The following is a 22170-nucleotide window of genomic DNA, read 5'->3' on the forward strand; positions in this document are numbered from 1 at the left end:
AAGGTCAGTCATAATCTAATTGAATGACAGAACGGGTGTGGGGAGCCGAATGTTGCCAGCAACAGAGAACTTCAGCCATGAGGAAAGACTGGATAGACTGGGTTATTTTCCTTGGAAAAAGATGAACACGAGGATGAGATTTTATTGAGTTGTACAAAATGATGAAGGGCCAAGGAAGCTTGAATATGAAGAACCTATTTCCCTTAGCAGAGCAGTCAATGACTAGAGGGCAGAGATTTAAAGTAATTGGCAGAAGGAGTGGAGGAGAGTTGAGGAGAAATGTTTTCGCTTGATTGCATTGAGATTTTCGAAGTGTCCCACGATAACCTCCTTAATAATAGATTCCAACAATTTCCTCAGGACAGATATTAAGCCAACTGGCCTGCAGCTTCCTGCTTGCTGTATCCCTCATTTCTTGAATAGAGAAGTCTAAAGAAACTACAAAAGATCATGTAGCCCAATCCATCACGCAAACCAGCCTCCCATCCATTGACTCTGTCTACACTTCCCGCTGCCTCGGCAAAGCAGCCAGCATAATTAAGGACCCCACGCACCCCGGACATTCTCTCTTCCACCTTCTTCCTTCGGGAAAAAGATACAAAAGTCTGAGGTCACGTACCAACCGACTCAAGAACAGCTTCTTCCCTGCTGCTGTCAGACTTTTGAATGGACTTACCTTGCATTAAGTTTATCTTTCTCTACACCCTAGCTATGACTGTAACACTACATTCTGCCCTCTCTCATTTCCTTCTCTATGAACGGTATGTTTTGTCTGTATAGCGCACAAGAAACAATACTTTTCACTGGAGTGTTAATACATGTGACAATAATAAATCAAATCAAATCAAATCAAAATCACATTTGCTATTTTCCAATCTGATGGGACCTTTCCAAAATCTAGGGAATTTTGGAAAACTAAAACCAATGCATCTATTATCTCAGCAGTCACTTCTTTTAAGACCCTAGCTTGAAGTGCATCAGAATCTGGGGACCTGTCAGCTTTTAGTTCTAAGATTTTTCCCTGGAAATCCTGCAAGCAGCCAGCATAATTAAGGACCCCACGCACCCCGGACATTCTCTCTTCCACCTTCTCCCTTCGAGAAAAAGATACAAAAGTCTGAGGTCACGTACCAACCAACTCAAGAACAGCTTCTTCCCTGCTACTGTCAGACTTTTGAGTGGACTTACCTTGCATTAAGTTGATCTTTCTTTACACCCTAGCTATGACTGTAACACTACATTCTGCACTCTCTCATTTCCTTCTCTATGAATGGTATGTTTTTTCTGTGTAGCGCGCAAGAAACAATACTTTTCACTGTATGTTAATACATGTGACAATAAATCAAATCAAATCAAATAGTGGTGCGGGCATTTTGCCTGCAGCCTTTCCCGCAACCTACAAAATGACCACCAGTGGAAACAGAGGCAGGAATTCCACCCCTATCACTCGGCGACCACTTTTGCTGTCCCATCTCTGTTTGGTCCCATTTCAAGACTGCAAAATCTGGTCCCAACTACTTATGGCACACCTGAATTTCTAGCATTCATTTGGAGATATTTAGTGTATTAGGCACAGAAGTTTCATTCAAGTGCATTAAATGGCTTAGAGCACTCTGTTTTTCCTTGGTTGACTGTTTTGTTTGTGTCACTAATAAGTCATTAATTGTTCTCTGGGAGCATACACAGCTCAAACTCAGCACTTTTGTGCATGGGATGATCCTGATATATAATCCCTCTATGTCAGCAAAAGCAATGCCTAACTTAAATATTTATCAGTAAATCAAAAGGCTCATTCCATCACTGTTACTTTTTGCATTTAAAATGCAAGCACTAAAAAAGTAGGTGGTTTAAAATAAATCGATTAAAATTTAACTGGAAGTGTTCTTTGTGGAGAATTAAATCCTAGCTGGGAGGGAAAAATAAATGCTATCTGGGAGCAATTACAGAAATACAAGTTGACTGGCAATGTGATACTCTATATATTCACCATGCAACTATTATTAATCTGCTTATGCAATGGGATCTAAATTGAATTGTGGGACCTCATGCACTGAGGATAATGTGAAACGCTAACAATTACAGAGCAGAGTTTTAATGGGCATTGATTATTGAGACTTAATTGGCCATGACGAACACTGAATTCTGTGATGAATGGCCTCAGAACAGTACTCGTGAAGATGTTACTTGATTGGCACCACATCCACTACCTTAAATATTCTCTCCCTCCACCACCAATGCACAATGGCAGCAGTGTGTACTATCTACAAAGTGCAACTCACCAAGGTTCCTTCGACAGCACCTTCCAAACCCATGACCTCCACCACCTCAAAGGACAGGGAGCAGCAGACACATGGGAATACCACCACCTGCAAGTTATACACCATCCTGATCTGGAACTACATTGCCATTTCTTCACTGTCGCTGAGTCAAAATCCTGGAGCTCCCTTTCTCACATCACTTGGGTGTTCCTACATCACATGGATTGCAGCGGTTCAAGAAGGCAGCACACCACTTTCTTAAGGGCCATTTGGAACAGGCAATAAATGCAGGCCTAGCCAGCAATACCCTCATCCTATAAACAAATAAAAGAAATGGCATCCCAATTGCCAGAATATACCGTTCAGACTATATTCACTTAGGCATTATCAAACCAAAGCATGAATAGTGCCCTAAAAATCACTCAGAAGCCTCCCAAAGCCTAATCAAAGAAATGATTTTGAAATTAGTTTGGCATTGTGCTGCGCAGGATGGGTACTTGTATTTGATAGGGTTTAGCCCCCTATCTGTTATGGGACTCCTCCCTATCAAACACCTAAACACTCCCCCTAGAAAGAGTACTTTGAAAGAGTGGAAATTCCAATGACAGGTGGTAAGACCAGAAGAGATTCCTGGTCAGCCATTTGATGGAAAGGATGTTGGAGCTTTTACCATCACTATCCATAGCTCCAGACTACAACATGTATGTTGCCACCGCAGCTTGGATCCCCAAGTTCTCTGCAACACACCACCATTGCCTCTAACGTACAATCAACTCGAGGGTGCCATGCTGCATTAAAAATCAATGGTCCTGGACTTTGCATTGAGATTAACTGCTATTAGTGCATTACAATATTCTGTAAATGAACAGATCATCTTCAGTAATTTACATTGGTAACTGCATTAACAAAATATCTCACATGAACAATCAAGATCATTCATTCTGATCAAAAACAAAACAGATTCCAAATATATTGTAATTGGTGAAAGGTTAGCAGGACCCTCTGTCTTCTGTCGTCAAGCCAATTTTGTATCCAATTGGCTACTCACCCTGGATCCCGTGAGATTTAACCTTATGCACCTTCCTACCATGCGGTACCATGTCAAAGGCCTTGCTAAAGTCCATGTAGACAACATCAACTGTACTGCCCTTTGCTACCTTCTTGGTTACCCCTTCAAAAAACTCAATGAAATTCGTGAGACATGATTTTCCACTCACAAAGCCTTGCTGACTGTCCCTAATCAGTCCTTGCCTCTCTAAATGCCTGTAAATCCTGTCTCTCAGAATACCTTCTAACAACTTACCCACTACAGATGTTAGGCTCACCGAGCTGTAGTTCCCACGTTTTTCCCTGCAGCCCTTCTTAAACAAAGGCACAACATTTGCCACCCTCCAATCTTCAGGCACTTCACCTGTGGCTGTCGATGATTCAAATATCTCTGTGAGGGAGCTGTAATTTCCTCTCTAGCCTCCCAGAACATCCTGGGATACACTTCATCAGGCCCTGGGGATTTATCTACCTTGCTGCACTTTAAGACTTCCAGCACATCCTTCGCTGTAACTCCTCAAGACATCACTATTTATTTCCCCAAGTTCCCTAACATCCATGACTTTCTCAACAGTAAATACTGATGAGAAATATTAATTTAGGATCTCACCCATCTCTTGTCGATCCACACATAGATGACCTTGTTGATCCTTAAGAGGCCCTACTTTCTCCCTAGTTATTATTTTGCCCTTTATGTATTTGTAGAAGCTCTTTGGATTCTTCGAGTAGGCCAACTGGCTTACTCCTGCTCTTAATTCATGTTTGTATATTTGTATGCAAACTTGCAATCCTTCATAAGACAGCACTGAATGTGTTTTTGGTTCACTTTCAAGAAGCAAAATACCTGAACACGTTTGAAGTGTATGTGTCTTCATCCTGGCTAAAACTAACAGAAATTATTGGTCTGGTCACAGGAGTTATCATTGTTGTCTTCACCACATTTCATGTATCCACTTCAGCAGTATCTCATGGACTTCCTGAAGAGCATCCCTTGCCTAACCCTTTCCCAGAGCGTCAATGTTAAGATGGCATTTTATGCTTGTCATCTGGCCATGTCAGAACCTGTCAAGGCGGGCAATATAGCAGTGGTGTGGAGAGGGAACGCTCTACAAGGCTGGTATTCTTATTTCACCCCGAGCATGTTAATTCTTCATTTTATACTGATTGCTACGAGGAAACTGCACTTTTCTTTCAGTGGGTAATAATTTATGGAACAGGAGAGTGAAATAGAACAAATAATCACATTTGGGTTGAACAATTCTTTGTCTCACATTTTCACTGGGATAATTATTTTGAGATTTATTCTCGAAGGAGGCAATATATGGTTAATATTTCGATATTCTGATTGAATGAGTGGTGATATATCCAGGTTTTCTTATCTACCCTAGCGATTTTGCAAATGCAGCATTGTTGCCAGGAGATGCCAGGTATTTTTCTACAAGGCAAATCTCAGATGAAGAGCATTTACTACACTTTGCATTTGTATAAAACCTTTAACCTCATAAAATGTCACAGGAGTGTAATCAAAGACAATTTTACAGTTAAGGAGATGTTAAAGCAGGTGACAAAAGCTTGGTCAAAGATGTAGATTTTGAGTTAAAGGAGGAAAGAAAGGTGGAAAGGTTTAAGGAAGGAATTCCAGAGCTTAGAGCTCAGGCAGCTGAAGGCTCAGACACCAGTGGTGGAGTAATTAAGATTGGGGATCTGCAAGAGGCCAGAATTGGAGGAGCGCAGATTGGGCTGAAGAAGATTGACAGGATAGGGAGAGGGGAGGCCTTGGAGGGACTTGAAATCTCGGATGGGAATTTTAAAATTTAGGTATTACCAGGTATTGTTTGCTTACTTCCCGTCAGTCAAGCAAAATAATTATTGGTGATAGCCTGAGACCAGACTAGCAACTCTGTTTTTCCATACAGGAGATATATAACTTGAAGAATTGAAAAAACAGCGAGGAGCATAATTTGGGGGGGGGTGGGGAAAAACAAAAGTTATCACTGGAGTATAAACAGCCTAACTTTAATCCGAGTAATCAACTTAACACTCAGGATAATGTTACCTGAAATATCATAGAATCCCTACAGTGCAGAAGGAGGCCATTCGGCCCATTGAGCCTGCTCCGACAACAATCCCACCCAGGCCCTATCCCCGTATAACCTCATGTATTTACCCTGGTAATTCCCCTGACACTAAGGGACAATTTAGCATGGCCAATCAACCCAACCTGCACATCTTTGGAGTGTGGGAGGAAACCGGAGCACCCAGAGGAAACCCACGCAGACACGGGGAGAAGGTGCAAACTCCACACAGACAGTCACCCGAGGCCGGAATTGAACCCAGGTCCCTGGTGCCTGTGAGGCAGCAGTGCTAACCACTGTGCCACCGTGCCGCCTAAGCCATTTGCTTAAAATGGACAATTGGAGAATCTTTTAAAATATTGTTATGACTACTGGTTCCTCATTTATCTATGGCTTACTGCAGTAAGCACCCCATTTAATATGGTTGCCAAAGCATTCTTAGCTGGCAAGAGAATTCAGCCAGCATTTGAAATAAAATGTCTCCATTGACATGCTTTCCTGAAAGTGGCGTGATGCAGAGAACTGCCAAGAATAAATCAGTCTGATATTCCTTAGAGTCCTTGAACGTTCTAACAATTGCTTTGCATAATGCAATGAGTTGATACTAACAAAAGTCCCGAAAAGCAAGTGTCCTTCAGTTGCTAACACTGAAATGATAATCATTTGTAGGCATATAGCCAGGATACCTCTGCTGGTTTTATGCTATTGTGATCTGCTTCACGCTGTTGAAAGAGTAGTGCAATTGAAAAACACTGAAAGCATTTTCTGACTGAGAATGGCGGGTGGTGATGAATGAGCTGCAGTGCCTAAACAATGTTACTGACCTAAAGCTTCGCCCACCTCATGTACAAGAATGGTTTATCAGTGCAATTCACACCCTGAGGCAGGTTAATAAATGGAAATACACTTATAAAGAAACACAAGCACAACACTGTGGATGCTGGAAGCACATGCTGGGCTTTTAGGCTTTAGAATCGGAGTGGGGGGGGGGTTGTTGGGGGGGGCGGTTACTGCTGCCTCACAGGACCAGGAACCCAGATTCAATTCCAGCCTTGGGCAACTGTTTGTCTGGAGTTTGCACATTCTCCCCTTGACTCCTCTCCCCTTCTCCCCTGGTTTTCTCTGGGTGCTCCGGTTTCCTCCCACAATCCAAAGAAGTGCAGGTTAGGTGGATTGGCCATGCTAAATTGCCCCTTAGTGTCCCAAGGTGTGTCGGTTAGGTGGATTAGCCATGGTTAATGTGTGGAGTTATGGGGATAGGGCGGATGGGAGGGCCCGGGTGGGATGCTCTTTTGGACAGTCGGTGTAGACTCAATGGGCTGCATAGCCTCTTTCTACACTGTAGGGATTCTATGGTTCTATGGATGTTGCACAAGAGGTTTGTTGCACAGATTTGATTTGATTTGATTTATTATTGTCATGTGTATTAACATACAGTGAAAAGTATTGTTTCTTGCGCGCTATACAGACAAAACATACCGTTCATAGAGAAGGAAATGAGAGAGTGCAGAATGTAGTGTTACAGTCATAGCTAGGGTGACTAGCTGGGTGATCTGAGAAAGATCAACTTAATGCAAGGTAAGTCCAAGACAGCAGCAGGGAAAAAGCTGTTCTTGAGTCGGTTGGTACGTGACCTCAGACTTTTGTATCTTTTTCCCAAAGGAAGACAGTGGAAGAGAGAATGTCCAGGGTTCGTGGGATCCTTAATTATTCTGGCTGCTTTGCCGAGGAAGCGGGAAGTATAGACAGAGTCAATGGATAGGAGGCTGGTTTGCAGGATAGATTAGGCTACATTCACGACCTTTTGTAGTTTCTTGCGGTTTTGGAGGCAGTGGGCCGGAGGGAGGAGTGCTGGTGAGGTGATACTGATGGAAGCTGACCACATGTCCGCAGATAACATCTCCATGGGGCAGCATGTAGAGCAGGAAGGGGTCAAGGATAAATCCAATAGTTTCATATTGCACTGCTTCAGCACAATCTTGTTACTCCAAATGCAACAGTAACGGTTTAATTAACTAACTCGGATAGTACTATAGTAATGATCTGATTCCTGGGATTAGATTATACCCTTGAAGAAAGTACCTATGTTTTATATTTACTTATAAAGGCTTACTGTGTGTATGTAGTTTTGTGCTGGTTGAGGACTGAACAGAAAGGAAGAGACCTTGAAAGTTAGCAAAAACCTAAAGTTGAGAGCTGAATTGCTGTATAATATGTAACTAAAGTGACAATTGGTCAAAGTTCACACAAGGACTTGAAGGACTTCACACTTTGTATATATTCAGAGGAATTGCGGTATTAAATATCTTGCAATTGGATGTATGGGTCAATTCACAGATATCCAACTTTGGCACAATTTGTGCATTTGGATGCCACCATTGTTCTGTTATTCTATTTTACTAGCAATAAGTTGCTGCCTTTGAGTGTAGTCAAAAATATATTTTAGCTATTATCCTAGTGTGAATAAATTAAATTCTTGCCAGTTTAATTGGGTTGGAGTGGGAGAAACATAATCACTGGTGATCTAGTGGGGAGGCATTCATTTTCACAGGTATATGATTTTATTCTTCCATAGATCTGAGTAAAATTCATTTTTTAAAGGAGCATTGTCGTCGTGGAAAATGGACATAGAAAATCATTTTTGCTGGAACGATGACACATACAATAATTTCACAATGGTTTATTTTAGCAAGGCTTATACTGTTGCCTTTGATTTCAGCAAGGTTTACATTGTGGCATTTGTGAAGTTGCAAATAACTGTACAAAGCTTTGGTAAACATTTGTTCTTTAAGGTTGTTTCTTTTTGAAGGTGAATGAAAAAGCTGCTTTGTGTTACTATAATTGTCTGTGTCCATTTTGCTAAGCGTCATCATCCTGTACATGAAACTGATTGAGACGGTGGTGTGGAAAGTAGAAGAAAGGTCAATGCTGCGGGTCACACAAAATCTAGGCAACATCTTGCCTGAAAAAGAGGAAGAAGTTTGGCACCTGGCAAGAAAACCTACCATATGTAGCTTGCAAACTTGTTGAAACCACGACCATACCATCAGTTTAAAGAAAAATGGCAGATAGTTATTGAAATCTAACAAGCAAATGACAGAAATTAAGCCATATTGGTTTATACATATGACTGTTTAACTCTCTGTAGAAACTCCAGAATACATTTACAAATTGGGAATAAAAAAGCTAATGGAAAGCTATCCTTTATTACAAGGGAATTTAATAGGAATTGAACATTATTTATGTTCAATTCCTATTAAATTGAATGTTTTTAAGGCAAGGATAGATAAATTTTTGAACAGTAAAGGAATTAAGGGTTATGGTGAACAGGCGGGTAAGTGGAGCTGAGTCCACGAAAAGATCGGCCATGATCTTATTGAATGGCGGAGCAGGCTTGAGGGGCCAGATGGCCCACTCCTGCTCCTACTTCTTATGTTCTCATGTTCTAAATGTAAGGATGATACACTTCAGTTATACAGGGCATTGTTGAGACCAGAGGCAGGATTTTATGGCCTTGTTCGTCCCGAAACCATAAAATCCTGCATGCTCTGCCCCTCATCTGCTCCAATTCCCATGGCGAGCAGGCCAGTAAAATTCCAGCTCTCATCACAAATATTGGGTGCAATGTTGACCTCCTTATTTCAGAAAGGATGTAAATGCATTGGAGACAGTTCAGAGCGGGGTTTATTAGATTGGTACCTCAGAATGAGCAGGCTGTATTATGTGGATAGGTTAGACATACTGGGCTTGTTTCCACTGCAGTTTAGAAGAGTGAGGGGTGACTTGGTTGAAGGATATAAGATTCTGAATGGTCTTGACAAGGTGGAAGTGGAAGGATCTTTCCTCTTGTGGGTGAGCCCAGGTCTAGGGGACACTGTTTCAAAATTAGGAGTCGCTCTTTTAGGACAGAGATGAGGAGAATTTTTTTTCTCAGAGGGTTGTGTGACTTTGGAACTCTCTGCCTCAGAAGCTGGTGTTGGTGGGGTCATTGAATATTTTTAAAGCAGAGGTAGATAGATTCTTGCTCAGCAAGGTTATTGGGCATGTATGGAAATATAGAACTGAAACACAAACAGATGAGCCATGATCTCATTGAATGGCAGAGCAGGCTTGAGGGGCTAAATGGTCTACTTCTGTTCCTATTTCATCATGTTTACAATAGTGCTCTATTTTGTTAGTTAGTCAGGAATACATATATTAAATTTTCAGTTAAATATTCATAACTTGGTAAGGTCAAGCTATCCATGATAAACCGGTGTAAAGTTGTTATGGGCTGCATTTTATTGTCCCCTGGGGCAGGTTGGCAGGTGGAATTGGGGTCATAAAATAGAGCGCAAGGGCTTTGAAATTTATTTAATAGTCACAAGTAGGCTTACATTAACACTACAATGAAGTTACTGTGAAAATCCCTCAGTTGCCACACTCCACCGCCTGTTCGGGTACACTGAAGGAGAAATTAGCATGGCCAATGCGCCCTAACCAGCATGTCTTTCGGACCGTCTTTCCACCCAGAGGAAACCCATGCAGACACGCGGTGAATGTGCAGACTCCGCACAGATAGTGACCCAAGCTGGGAATCGAACTCCAGTCCCAGTGCTAACTACTGTATCACCATGCCGCAGCTTTGGGCACCATTCTCAATGCCTACATGCTGCAATTGTCCCAGCAACAGGGAAGGTATAGGGAGGCTCACCACCAACCCCCCTACATCACCCACCCACCACCCACCCACCCACCCCCCCCCCCCCCCCACCCCCCGCCACAATAGGTTGGCTGAGTCCCTTAAGTAGCCCATTAATACACTCTTAAAGGATTTAACCCCGAGAAAACATGTAACACAGCAGTTTTTACTATTCACACTGGTGGTCGCTCAAGGGGGAGGTGGGGTACCACCTTAATGGTCCCCTGTGCCATCAGAGGCAAAGGTATTCCCAACCCCATGTTCACTCTCCACCCCACTGTGCCAAGTCCACTCTGCATTCCTCCCCCCTTCCCCTGTAAAATCCAGCCCAATATTCCAGAGGGGCAACTTTTAAACTCTAATCAAAGAATCTTTTTTGTTTGAAAGAAAATGCTTGGAAGCATAAACATTCCAAACTGACTTGACAGTATAACATTGACTCCAACCAAATTGAAAACAACTCAGAAAGGAAATAAACCATACAGTAATCCAGTTTCATCAAGATTTTATTAAAGGCTGATGGTGTGAATGGGTTTACATTATGTGTGCCATTTTCAAAACTGGAGCTAGGTAAGAAACCTCAGTTTAAATCGATTCCCACAAAAAAGAGGCAAGTCATAGAGAGAAGAGTATAAATCTAATTGAGATATTTTAAGACCATTCTATTGCACAGCTGGCCAATAAGGGCATGGAGATTGGGTCATGTTTTGCTGCCATATTTACTGTCAAATTCATCATTAGATGCTCTCCAGCATGGTGGGTTCCACTGCGATGCTGATGGTGGTAAACACATTGGAAAGGATAGACATGATGTTATGTTGTAAGTATTGTGCCATGTTAGAGGTGGACTCCTCACTGATCAGCAAAATTGTGCACAAACTCCCTGGCAGCAATTCCTGGTGCATGGTCAACAATGTTGGTATTTGGTACAATTTGGTAGCTTTGGCCCAATAAAGTCTGAAACTGACAGAACCGGTCTGTGACCTTGCTCTCTGATCAGCTGACATCTGTGGCCTCCTATCTCTCTGCCTTTGGTCCTGTGCACTGTTACCTAGTGAGTGCGCCAGGTGCAGATCCTTCCTCTAACCTGATCTCTGAAAAACTAAAAAAAAAGAAAGTTGCATTTATATAGTGCCTTTCATGACAGGACATCCTAAAGCACATAACAGTCAATGTAGTACTTTGGAAATGTAGGAAACTCTTTGTAGGAAACATGGCAGCCAACTTGAGCACAGCAAGATCCCATATAACAATATGCTAACCAGATCACCTGTTTTTCTTTTCGTGATGTTCAGTGAGGGATGAACAATGGTCTTCCTTCTATGAAAAGAATGCCAACAGATATTTTCTGTCCACATAAGCCTGCAGACGGGCCTCAATTTGATGTTTTGGGGCAGCATGGTGGCACAATGGTTAGCACTGCTGCCTCACACTGCCAGGGACCCAGGTTCAATTCCCAGCTTGGGTGACTGTCTGTGCCGAATCTGCTCCCTGAGTGTGTTTCCTCCGGGTGCTCCAGTTTCCTCCCAAAGCCCGAAAGACGTGCTAGTTAGGTGTACTGGCCATGTTAAATTCTCCCTCAGTGTACCCGAACAGGCGCCAGAGTGTGGCGACTAGGGGATTTTCACAGTAATTTCATTGCAGTGTTAATGTAAACCTACTTGTGACACTAATAAATAAAAGACAGCATGCGACTCAATACTGCACTGGGGTGCCAGCCTAGAATGTTGTGTTCAAATCTCTCAGTTGAGAATTGAACCAATGCCTCTTGTAAGAGAGTGCTACTAAATGACTTGTGGCTGGCATTGGATCAGTAAATGAGCTGGTGCTTGTGAAGGTTTGATTGAGTGATAGTGCAGATTTATACACACTGTTACTCTTGTTCCTCAAACTTAGGGACTTCCTCCTGTATTCTGTGGAGCTGAAATGAAAGTGGGTCAAAGGTTAGGTTGTGGTGTGAGGGCGAACTGAGAGGAAGAACAGCATGTTGAAAGCAGTTTGTCTTGCAAACAGTGAGAGATGAGGAAAAAGCCAAAAGAACAAAGGAAGCTTGCTTCCCATATCCTCCAGTGTCATTATTAGTCACCGCCTCCATTCTATTTTTCCCATTACTGCCAGCATCACCTTTATAGGGTAAAAGAAACGCAAGGGTGTTGGTTCTCCACGGATGGCAGCCTGTTGTCCCTCATTATGTACCACTTTCTCCTGCAAGAGAAAGATATGTGTGTGAGTACAATCTCCTGATTTGTGTGGGTAATGTGACAGCGATGGGCTATTTAAGGGGAGGTGCAATGGGGCTGAGTGTGAGGGTGAGATAAATAATATTTATATGAAGTGTGCCATACTCTTGCAGCAAAGCACAGGGTGGTGGGAATGAAGTGTGAGCTAGTGTCAATGAGAGTGAGTGGGTGTAGCTGTGATCAGAAGCTTGCTGACTCGTGAACTAATTCAGCTTCTTCCTGCACTGCATCCATGACAACTGCCCATGAATTCTTCGAACTGCCCATGCATCTGAGTCCTGGATGGCTTCCTGATGGCTAGAAGATGTCCCTCTTCCCTGCCACTTATTGTACCGAGACTGCCAGTGCTGGAGCAGCAGAGAGTCTTGTTGCATGTTCCCTTGGGCCCGCTCACTGCATTGACACCACTTGCTAGAGCTACAATGCACCTCCCCTTTAAAGCTGCTTCTCAGCAGTGTTGTGTGTGTGGCCTCCTGAATTCCAGACCCCATTCATGCATATGCAGCCAATGAACTAGCCCTGGCTGCAGCAATCATATTCATGAGCCGGCAGCACGGATTTTATCTGCATCACTATTAAGTGACTTTATCGCTGCGATCCCACGGCATCGAATTTCTCCATCAAGAAATCCTTTATACGTTTTAAATGCCTGATGATAACAGTATTTAAAACCAATTGCGTTTAAGCATTTCTCAAAGTGTTTAACCTCGGCATTTTAAAACCTAAATAGCATAAACAGAAAAGGCGATGAGCATTTCTTAACTTCGGCAGATGGCCTGGATCCAAAATTTTATTGCTGATCATTATATTAAAGACGGACCTGTTTCGTATCTCCAGCACTTTTTGTTTATATTTATTTCTATTTAATTACTTATCAGATTGACCTTAAGAAATTCCACCTCTTCCTCTTTTCGTGAAGGTTAGAAAAGTGGAAACTGTACCCTGGAGAGAATTGCTTAACATAATTTAGCTCCCCGAGAGGGGCGTGTAAAAATGGGTTAAAATATTCTAATTAGTATGTATCGAAGCCTTGTCTAAAGAAATCATTGTGTGTTCCAAGCTAACAGCAAAGATTAAATTACCCAACTGGACATTAAGATTCTGCATTAGTTTTGGATGTGTTGAAGCTCATTAAAATGTTATTAGGGGAACGAAGCCTTTTTTTGACACTTTAACAGGGCGAGGGAGGCAGGGCTGATTTAGTCAGCTGTTCCACTCGGCAGCCTATTGCAAATCCGATGCAGAGTTTACTGTCGGGCATAAGGCTGGTTATCTCAGAGTGGGAGGTTCTGCTGTATCGTAACTGGATGAATTCAGTAGTGTGAGGTAGTAGATTATATTCTTGGGGGTTTATAAAAGTGTGGGATTGGCACCAAGCCACGTTTTTTTAATAAGCAGCACACAGATGATTCAAGTGCTGTAACTTTGTTCCTTCCACCAGTATAAAAGACATTTTCACGTCCACAGCAGCTTTGTTTCAAATGGAAAGTGCCCAAGGCAGCTGCTGCACCAAGGATGCTGAATGTTTGAGGTAAGATCTTAAAGCAATTTCATACCTTGCTAATAAAGAGACTTGGAGTAATACCATTTTATCTCCTTGTAGGGGTTGTTCTTGTTTCTTTGGTAGCATTATTTTATTTACGATTATGGGATCTGTGGAAAAAGTTTAAATTTAAAAGTAGCTGTAGAACATCTTAAGATGTGTTTATTGACTGTATACTGTGGAATACTTGCAGGCAAGAAAATATTTTGGAAATGAGAAGGAGTAAATTATTTTGTGTTGAGTAATATTTTTTAAGGTATTTTTCCTTCTCTCTGCCTTCCTCTGACTATTACAATATGACGCATTCTGGTTATGAGGAAGGATGGACAACTTTTTCTTAGGCTGTTGCCAATGTTGCTGTGAAACCAACTATTGTAGACATCCTGTGGTAACTATCCTTCAATTTCCCCTTTCCTCTGTGTGAGAAAGTACCCAATTTACTTTTGGCAGTGACTGCCTCACGAGCAGTACTGATTGCAGCAACTTGACGTGTAAGGAATTGTGGATTAAGCTATGTTACACTATTCTGTGACGGTACATTGGATCTTTAGCGCACATATCACTTTCATACTTGTAAGGCCATTCTCGTATTTAAAAAGGCCTAAGATCATTAAGAAATACCATCACAGTTTGGGTTTAAAATCTAACAAGTACACATATAAACTAAAAAGGCTGAAGCTCCATTTAATATGCAGAATACTGAATAGAGATGACTGGTTTTGCAATGTCCATTCATAATACTCTCCAGGAGATGGCAGGAAGTGGTTTAGCTCATTCATAAGAATGATTGGTGTGAAAGAGACTTAAACATATTGTTGCAGCCTTTGTAAAGCTTTCAGTTTTTTTGAAGCATCGTGCATACACTTGTATGTAGGAAACATGAAAGATTCATGTTTTGAGGAAGGGGAGAGAGTAATTTGGCCTTGAAAAAGTAATTTGCATAAGTCCAATGGGCCACTTTTTTTAAAGTGGTTGCCTCACATTACCACAAGTGAATTCTAATAGGATCTCCTATTTATTTCTCCTGGGGAATTTATTGTATCATGACAGTTGATGTTATAGAGAAAGATAACTTTCTTCTCCCTAAAATCAGGTGGAAGTGAATGCATATAACTTTTCCAACCCTCCATCTTGATGATCCTGTTTTTTGATATCTTTCTGTGTCCACTTGATTGTGAATATTAGCTGCCTTTTCGGACCTAAGCTGAACCCAGCCTCACTTTTCCCTTTCAATTTTCTTCAGATCCTTCTGTCTCATTTGCTTTTTTCTGCTCTGCCCTGTTTCCCTTCCCTCCTCTCTCCCTGCCATCCCACTATTTAAGGAACATTGGAATGGTTTCATGTTGTAGGAGATGTTGTGTAGGGCGGTGCACGTATAAGGCTAGGAGTTTCGAGCTTTGGAAACCACCAGGCTGTGATGCAGCATTGTCTGACCGTATAATCTTACACCACATACAATCTTATAGCAGGTAGATTTGGGATAAAGTGAGCAGAATCACCTGTTATTCAATAAAAGACTTGCACTTTATAGCTATGTAGCTTCATTACAAATTCTACACAGCAAATATCTGATTTCTATATCTTTTTTTAAAAAGCCATCCAGCCTTTTGAGAATTGGGTTCTGCAGGTATCTGTATTAGGACCCCAACTGTTCATGTTATATATTAATGATTTGGAAGAGGGAACTGACTGTGTTATCTCCAAATTTGCAGATGATACAAAGTTGGGTGGGAGGTGAGCTGTGAGGAGGATGCAGAGATGCTTCAGCGTGACTTTGACAGGCTGTGTGTGTGGGCATCTGCATGACAAATGCAGAATAATGTGAACAAATGTCAGGTTATCTACTTTGGTAGCAATAATAGGAAGACAGCTTATTACTTGAATGGGTGTAAATTGAGAGAGGTGGATACTCAGTGAGACCTTGGAGTCCTCGTGCATCAGTCACTGAGAGTAAGTGCGCAGGTACAGCAGGCAGTAAAGAAGGCAAATGGTCTGTGGCCTTCATACCAAGAGGATTTGTGGATAGGGATGTTTTGCTGCAATTGTAGAGGGCATTAGTGGGGCCACATCTGGAGTATTGTGTGCAGGTTTGGTGTCCTTGCCTGAGGAAGGATGTCCTTGCTTATAGAGGGAGTACAGCCAAGATTTACTAGGTTGATTCCTGGGATGGCAGGTCTGTCATACGAGGAGAGATTAAGTCGGTTAGGATTATATACACTGGATTTAGAAGAGTGAGAGGAGATCTCATAGAAACTTATAAAATTCTAACAGGATAGATTCAGAAAGAATGTTCCCAGTGGTGGGGGAGTCCAGAACTAGGGGGCATAGTTTGAGCTTTTAGAGCTGAGGTGAGGAGAAATTTCTTCACCCAGAGGGTGGTGAATGTGTGGAATTCACTACCGCAGAATGTAGTTGAGGCCAGAACATTGTCTGATTTCAAGTAAAAAAATTAGATATAGCTCTTGGAGCTAAAGGGACCAAGGGATATGGAGAGGAAGGGGGATCAGGATATTGAATTCAATAATCAAAATAAATGGTGGAGCAGGCTCGAAGAGCTTAAATTGCCCCTTGGTGCCAAAGATGTGTCGGTTAGATGGACTAGCCATGGTAAATGTGTGGAGTTATGAGGATAGGGTGGCGTGGTGGGCCTGGGTAAAATGCTCTGTTGGAGAGTTGGTGCAGACTTGATGGGCCAAATGGCCACCACCTGCACTGTAGGGGATTCAATGATGACCTACAAGTTTAATCCAAAAATGCTATTAGTCAATCTTACCATTTCTCATCTGTGCTGCTGTAGAGGATATTGTGACATGCATGCTAATCGTATCAACATTTTCTCAACACTACGTTTTGTGTTGCACTACAAAACGTACATGCAGAAGATCTGTTGTGGCCTCAGCACTATATTTTGTCTACTCCCAATAGCCTCTGATTCCCTTGTTCATCAATAAACTGTCTACTTCTGTGAATTCTATGATTCTATACTTAAGCCTTAAATCTGAATGACCCTATCCCTCTTGCTGTCTGAGGAAGAATTCTGCAGGTTCTCAATCCTCTGTGTGGTTAAAAAAGATCTCACCTGTCTGAAATAGGAAACCACACTTTTAAATGGTCTCCTCCTCCTCCTCCTTCTCCCCCCCCCCCCCCCCCCCCCCCCCCAAACAATCCTAATCTCTGCCATAAGGGAAAACATCCTTTCAGCATCCACTTTATCAAGTTTCCTCAGGATCCTGTATGTTTCAATAAGATCACTTCTCGTAACATAAGCCCTAATCGCAGGAATCGGTTGAATGAACCTTTTCTGAACAAATTCTGAATGCAATTGTCCTCCTTTCAAGAAGGAGATCAAAACTGTACACAATACGCAATCATGGTCTTATAATGCCTTATACAATTGTAGTAAAATATCTCTACTTTTATATTCCATTCCTGTTGCAACATACACTGACATTTCATCTGTTGTCAGGCTGGGGTTTTGGGGGGAGGGAGGAGAAGCACTCCACTGGTTGGAGGTCATGCCGGGCACAAAGGAAGATGGCTGTGGTTGTTTGAGATCAGTCCGCTCCATTCCAGTACATCACTGCAGGAGTCCCTCAGTGCAGTGTCCATCTGCAACTGCTTCATCAATGATCTTTCTTCCATCATAAGATCAGAAGTGGGAATGTTCATTTGTCCAGCACCATTTCAGACTCCTCAGATACTGAAACAGTCCATGTTCAAATGCTACAAGACCTGGACAATATCCAGACATGGGCTGACAAGTGGCAAGTGACCACAAAGTGCCAGGCAATGTCAATCTCCAACAAGAGAGAATCTAACAATCACCCCTTGACATCCAATGGCATTGCCTTGGATGAATCCCCCACTATCAACATCCTGGGGGTTACCATTGCCCCAAAATTGACCTGGGCCAACTAAAAAAATACTGTGGCTACAAGAACAGGTCAGAGGCTAGAAATTCTGTGGTGAGCAACTCGCCTCCTGACTCCGAAGCCTGTCCACCATCTTACAAAGCATAAATTAAGAGTGTGATCCATTTGCTTGGGTGAGTGCAACTTCAACACCACTCAAGAAACTCAATACCATCTCGGACAAAGTAACTCTCTTGATTGACACCCCATCCATAAACATTTACTATCTCCATCAATACAGGATCATAAAAGATTGTGGGAATTTGACTGAAGTATTGTACTGTGCACATAGTTGACTTGCCCAAAATTCTGTGATCCTTTAGGCTGTATATTTAATTTTCACCCAAGTTGCCCATTCCTCTGAGGAAATACTTGGGCAATTCCAGCTATCATGTTATCTATTATTATGATGATCAACCTGAAGGAAATGAGTGGTGAGCACTGGAATACCTTTCACATCCGTTATCTGGCATCAGCGTCGAACAATCTCACATCAGCCATTCAGCAAGACCAATGCTGCAAGAATGTTTTTGCTTGCCTCAATGATCTGCCTTCCGACCAATTGTAGAAATCTATGTTCTATCATATACCCTGTGACAGCTAGCACCATGAATACCATGCACCATCTGTGCTTTGACTGGGTTATCATACTGTAATACATAACTGTTACATCCTGATAATCCAACTGGCAATTGGAACACAATCACTTATCTTTGATACTTTAATGACATACATTACTATCGTAATTGACATTCACCACAATTTAGTGGCATTTTCACTTTTTAAAAAAAACACGCCTAAGCATAAGTCAACTTTTTACAAATTATCCATCTTTATGCTAAATCAGATATAGTTATTGGAAGGAATAATGAAATTTATTGTAATGGGAATGTATACAAGTGGAACACGGAGTGAGTTGTGTGTATAGAAGTTGGAAACAAAACAAAACTTGGTCAATTCTAACTGCCATGCTCTCTTGTAATAAGACATGCAGTGCCACAGAAGATTCAGTAACATTATTAGACAATGAAAGGTGAGTGCATTGCCTCCTTTATGCCCTCTCGTTACCAGGAATGATCAAGGCACCTAAACCATAAGAGCCTGATGATGAGTTTGATCACCACTTTGTGCTGGCGTGGCAGCCATTATATCTGATCTACTCTAAGCTGGGGTGTCCCAAAATTAATGAATCAGTGTGGTTGCCTATGAACCTGGTACATATCTGCTTGATGCGCTTGGCAGGGTCGCACAAGTTGAATACTGGTAGAATGAGGCCCTTAAGAGTTCTTGAAAGCTCCTGGCTGGCACTGAGGTGCAAGAGTGTATTGAATGATGTCTTACACTTGAGATTGAGTCACTTCAGGGAACTCCAAAACACACACTTTTATTTTGATTGTTGTCATCTGTAAGATTTGTGGATTCCAAGATATAAAACCCTTTTTAACATCCAAATTTGTAACAATAGGGTCCTCCATTGGGCTTGACATAATCAGGCATGAATGACTAGTAATTGTGAATTAAGCAGAAATTAAATAAAATGTAAATATACTTGAGCAGTGAAGGCAGCCTGGATATACTTTATCCTCAGCACCTAGGATTTTCTGTCTCAGAAGTAATGATGAACTATGTCTCAGGAGAATTATACCATTGAAGTGGTGGTTAAAAACTGTGGCAACGAGGACACTAATTCTCCAACTTTTATCCCTACTCTCATTAATCCAGGATCCCTGTTTTGGAAGTAACCTTGGGGCTATTGGGTGCCAGTCATCTTATCTTGCCCCACCTTTGCAACCCCTGCTAATGGTCATAAACTGAGACATAGCTTTCTCTTACTCATTTACGCCCCAGAGATTTACATTCCATTACAAACAAATGATCCATTTCATTTAGATGCAGAAGTCACAAAGTCACATTTTCTTGTCAACATTTTTTAACCCAAGAACACATCCTATCATAATATCAGAAAATAGCGGGTTCCTTCTGATGCGGATCCATTAAAGTGGTTTGTTTAAACCTGAGGTGCCATCCTAAGTTCTAACTATTGAACTCCATGCTGTTAACTATTCCTTCAAAGCAGAAAACTCCTTTAATTCAAACTTAGCGGTGTCATTGAAGTCATTAAATTCATTCAGCATAGTTTCTCGCAAGCAACTGCCTTCCTGTTTCCCAATTGCCTTGATAATTATCAAACATAAATTCAAACTGACCTATTTTAAAAGTGGCTAACTTAAAAAGCCATAAAACATTAGTCCAATTTGTACAAAAACCCCGGTCTTTTAAGAGACTCCTGGATGAGTACATGGGACTTAATAGGATGGAGGGTTATAGGTAGGGATATGGTCGGCACAACTTGTGGGGCCGAAGGGCCTGTTTTGTGCTGTAGTTTTTCTATGTTCTAAACACATTATCAAAAACTTGCGTATTGACAGAGAAGATATACGTTGATATCTTCTGGGAAATAGTGCATTGATCACGATGACCAGGAAGACCTTGACACTCCCACGTGTTGGAAGGATCCTGAGCGGTAGAAGTTCAGAGTGATCCCACCAGTTTTCCTCTAATGGCTGATGGGCAGGATGTCTTTCTGTTAAAGCAATATTGAGGTGCAGATTACATGAGACCATAGGATGACATATCATGAGGCTTTTGGAATCTTTGGTTGACTTGAAAGTTTAAAAACTAAAAATGGAGGCAGGTGGGAATGAGGAACTTTTGTAGCCTGATTTTAACTCCTCTTGTACACCATTTCTGTTCAGTAGGGTGGATGGTTATGGGGAAGGGAGTGGGTAGTAAAATTGGCCCTTGTATTAATAAACCCGTCGGATAAAATCAATAAACTGCTTAGCATATATTAGATGTGGTGAAAATAAGTTTCTGTTCACAGCATTTAAAAGAAATATTTATGAGATGTGGGCGTCACTGGCTGGGCCAGCATTCATTGCCCACCCCTCTAATTGCCCTTTACTTGCCCTTGACCAAATGACTGACTTGCTATTTCAGTGGGCATTTAAGTGTCAACCTTATTGCTGTGGATCTGGAGTCACATATAGACCAGATAAGGATGACAGATTCCCTTCCCTGAAGGACATAGATTTTTACAACAATTGACAATAGTTTTGCGGTCATCATTCGACCTTTAATTTCAGATTTTCTCTTATTATTCAAATTTCACCATCTGCTGTGGTGGAATGTGGACTCTGGTCCCCAGGGCATTGCCCTGGTTCTCTGGATTACTAGTTCAGTGACAATACCCTATTTTGAGGGAAATCAAATAACCAAGTAAGCTAAAACACATAAACTGAGGGACAAAGGAAAGGAACAGCCCCTTAAAAGGGTACTGCCTTAAACAAAAAATAAATCACAAATTAAACTCGAGAGCCAGTAATGCACCCAGTGCCCACTGGGCATGGAAGGGTCATGTTGGTGGACTCTCCGTGCTCCCTCTCCAGGGATGCTGTGAATGTGGTCACAGTAGAGGGGCAGACAGTCAGGTTGGATGATATTCTAATCACCCGCTGCCTGGACCTGTTGATGGGAAGCGGGTTTTTTAAACAACTGAAAATCTAAAACAACCTATATAAGCATGATCCATGGACTCCACAAAGCTGCCAAAAGGGCAGGCAAGTGATATGCACTGTCCTTTCCCTCCACCCAATGTTGAAGAAGGATTATTTTGTATCGGCAAAAGTTGCTCGACATGCAAAAAGATGCTAAGACTGAAGGCAGTTCATACCCAGACTTTCCAAAGGGTTACTTTTTTCCAGCATCTATTATACACAGCTGAAATGTACTGTCCATAATCTAAATGAGATCAAATCAGTAACTAAATTTCTCTTGTCGTGTGTGGTGCACTTTCTGTCCTGTTCAAGGAGTGTCTTTTTTTTTACAAAATTGGTTCTCCGAATAAGGACAGAAAAAATTGAATATCATCTTTGAGTAGGAGTTGGCATGAAACTTTTGTGACACTTTTATTTCAATAATAAATCTCGGGTATCTTGTGCTGGGGGATGGTTTCAAAGGTCCCGGCAGGTCAATGGCATTACATGTAGAAGCAGCCATTCTTTGTGGGGTGGCACAGTGGTTAGCGCTGCTGCCTCACAGCGCCAGGGACTCTGGTTTGATTCCTCGCTTGGGTCACTGTCTGTGTGTAGTCTGCACATTCTCCCCATGTCTGCGTGGGTTTTCTTCAGGTGCTCCAGTTTCCTCCCACAGTCCAAAGGTGTACGGGCTAGGTGAATTGGCCATGCTAAATTGCCCCTTAATGTCGGGGGCGACTAGCTAGTGTAAATGCATGGGGTTATGGGGATAGCGCCTGGGTGGGATTGTGGTTGATGCAGACTTGATGGACCGAATGGCCCCCTTCTGCACTGTAGGATTCTATGATTCATGCATCACAGTTAATTCTGATCTTGCAT

At 42.0% G+C, this 22170-nt stretch overlaps 1 protein-coding gene across 2 annotated transcripts in view; it reads left to right on the forward strand.

The window, feature by feature from the left end:
• The first annotated feature begins 13577 nt into the window (after positions 1 to 13577).
• The window catches only part of acsl6 (acyl-CoA synthetase long chain family member 6), a 102865-nt gene continuing 94272 nt past the window's right edge, over positions 13578 to 22170 (forward strand). For both annotated transcript variants that reach the window (XM_078230809.1, XM_078230811.1), the window contains exon 1: positions 13578 to 13832. The gene's annotated coding sequence lies outside the window, so the exon portion shown is untranslated. The remainder of the gene's footprint in view (positions 13833 to 22170) is intronic.

This window comes from Mustelus asterias, chromosome 16, assembly GCF_964213995.1.
Source record: "Mustelus asterias chromosome 16, sMusAst1.hap1.1, whole genome shotgun sequence".
NCBI classification, from domain to species: Eukaryota; Metazoa; Chordata; class Chondrichthyes; order Carcharhiniformes; family Triakidae; genus Mustelus; species Mustelus asterias.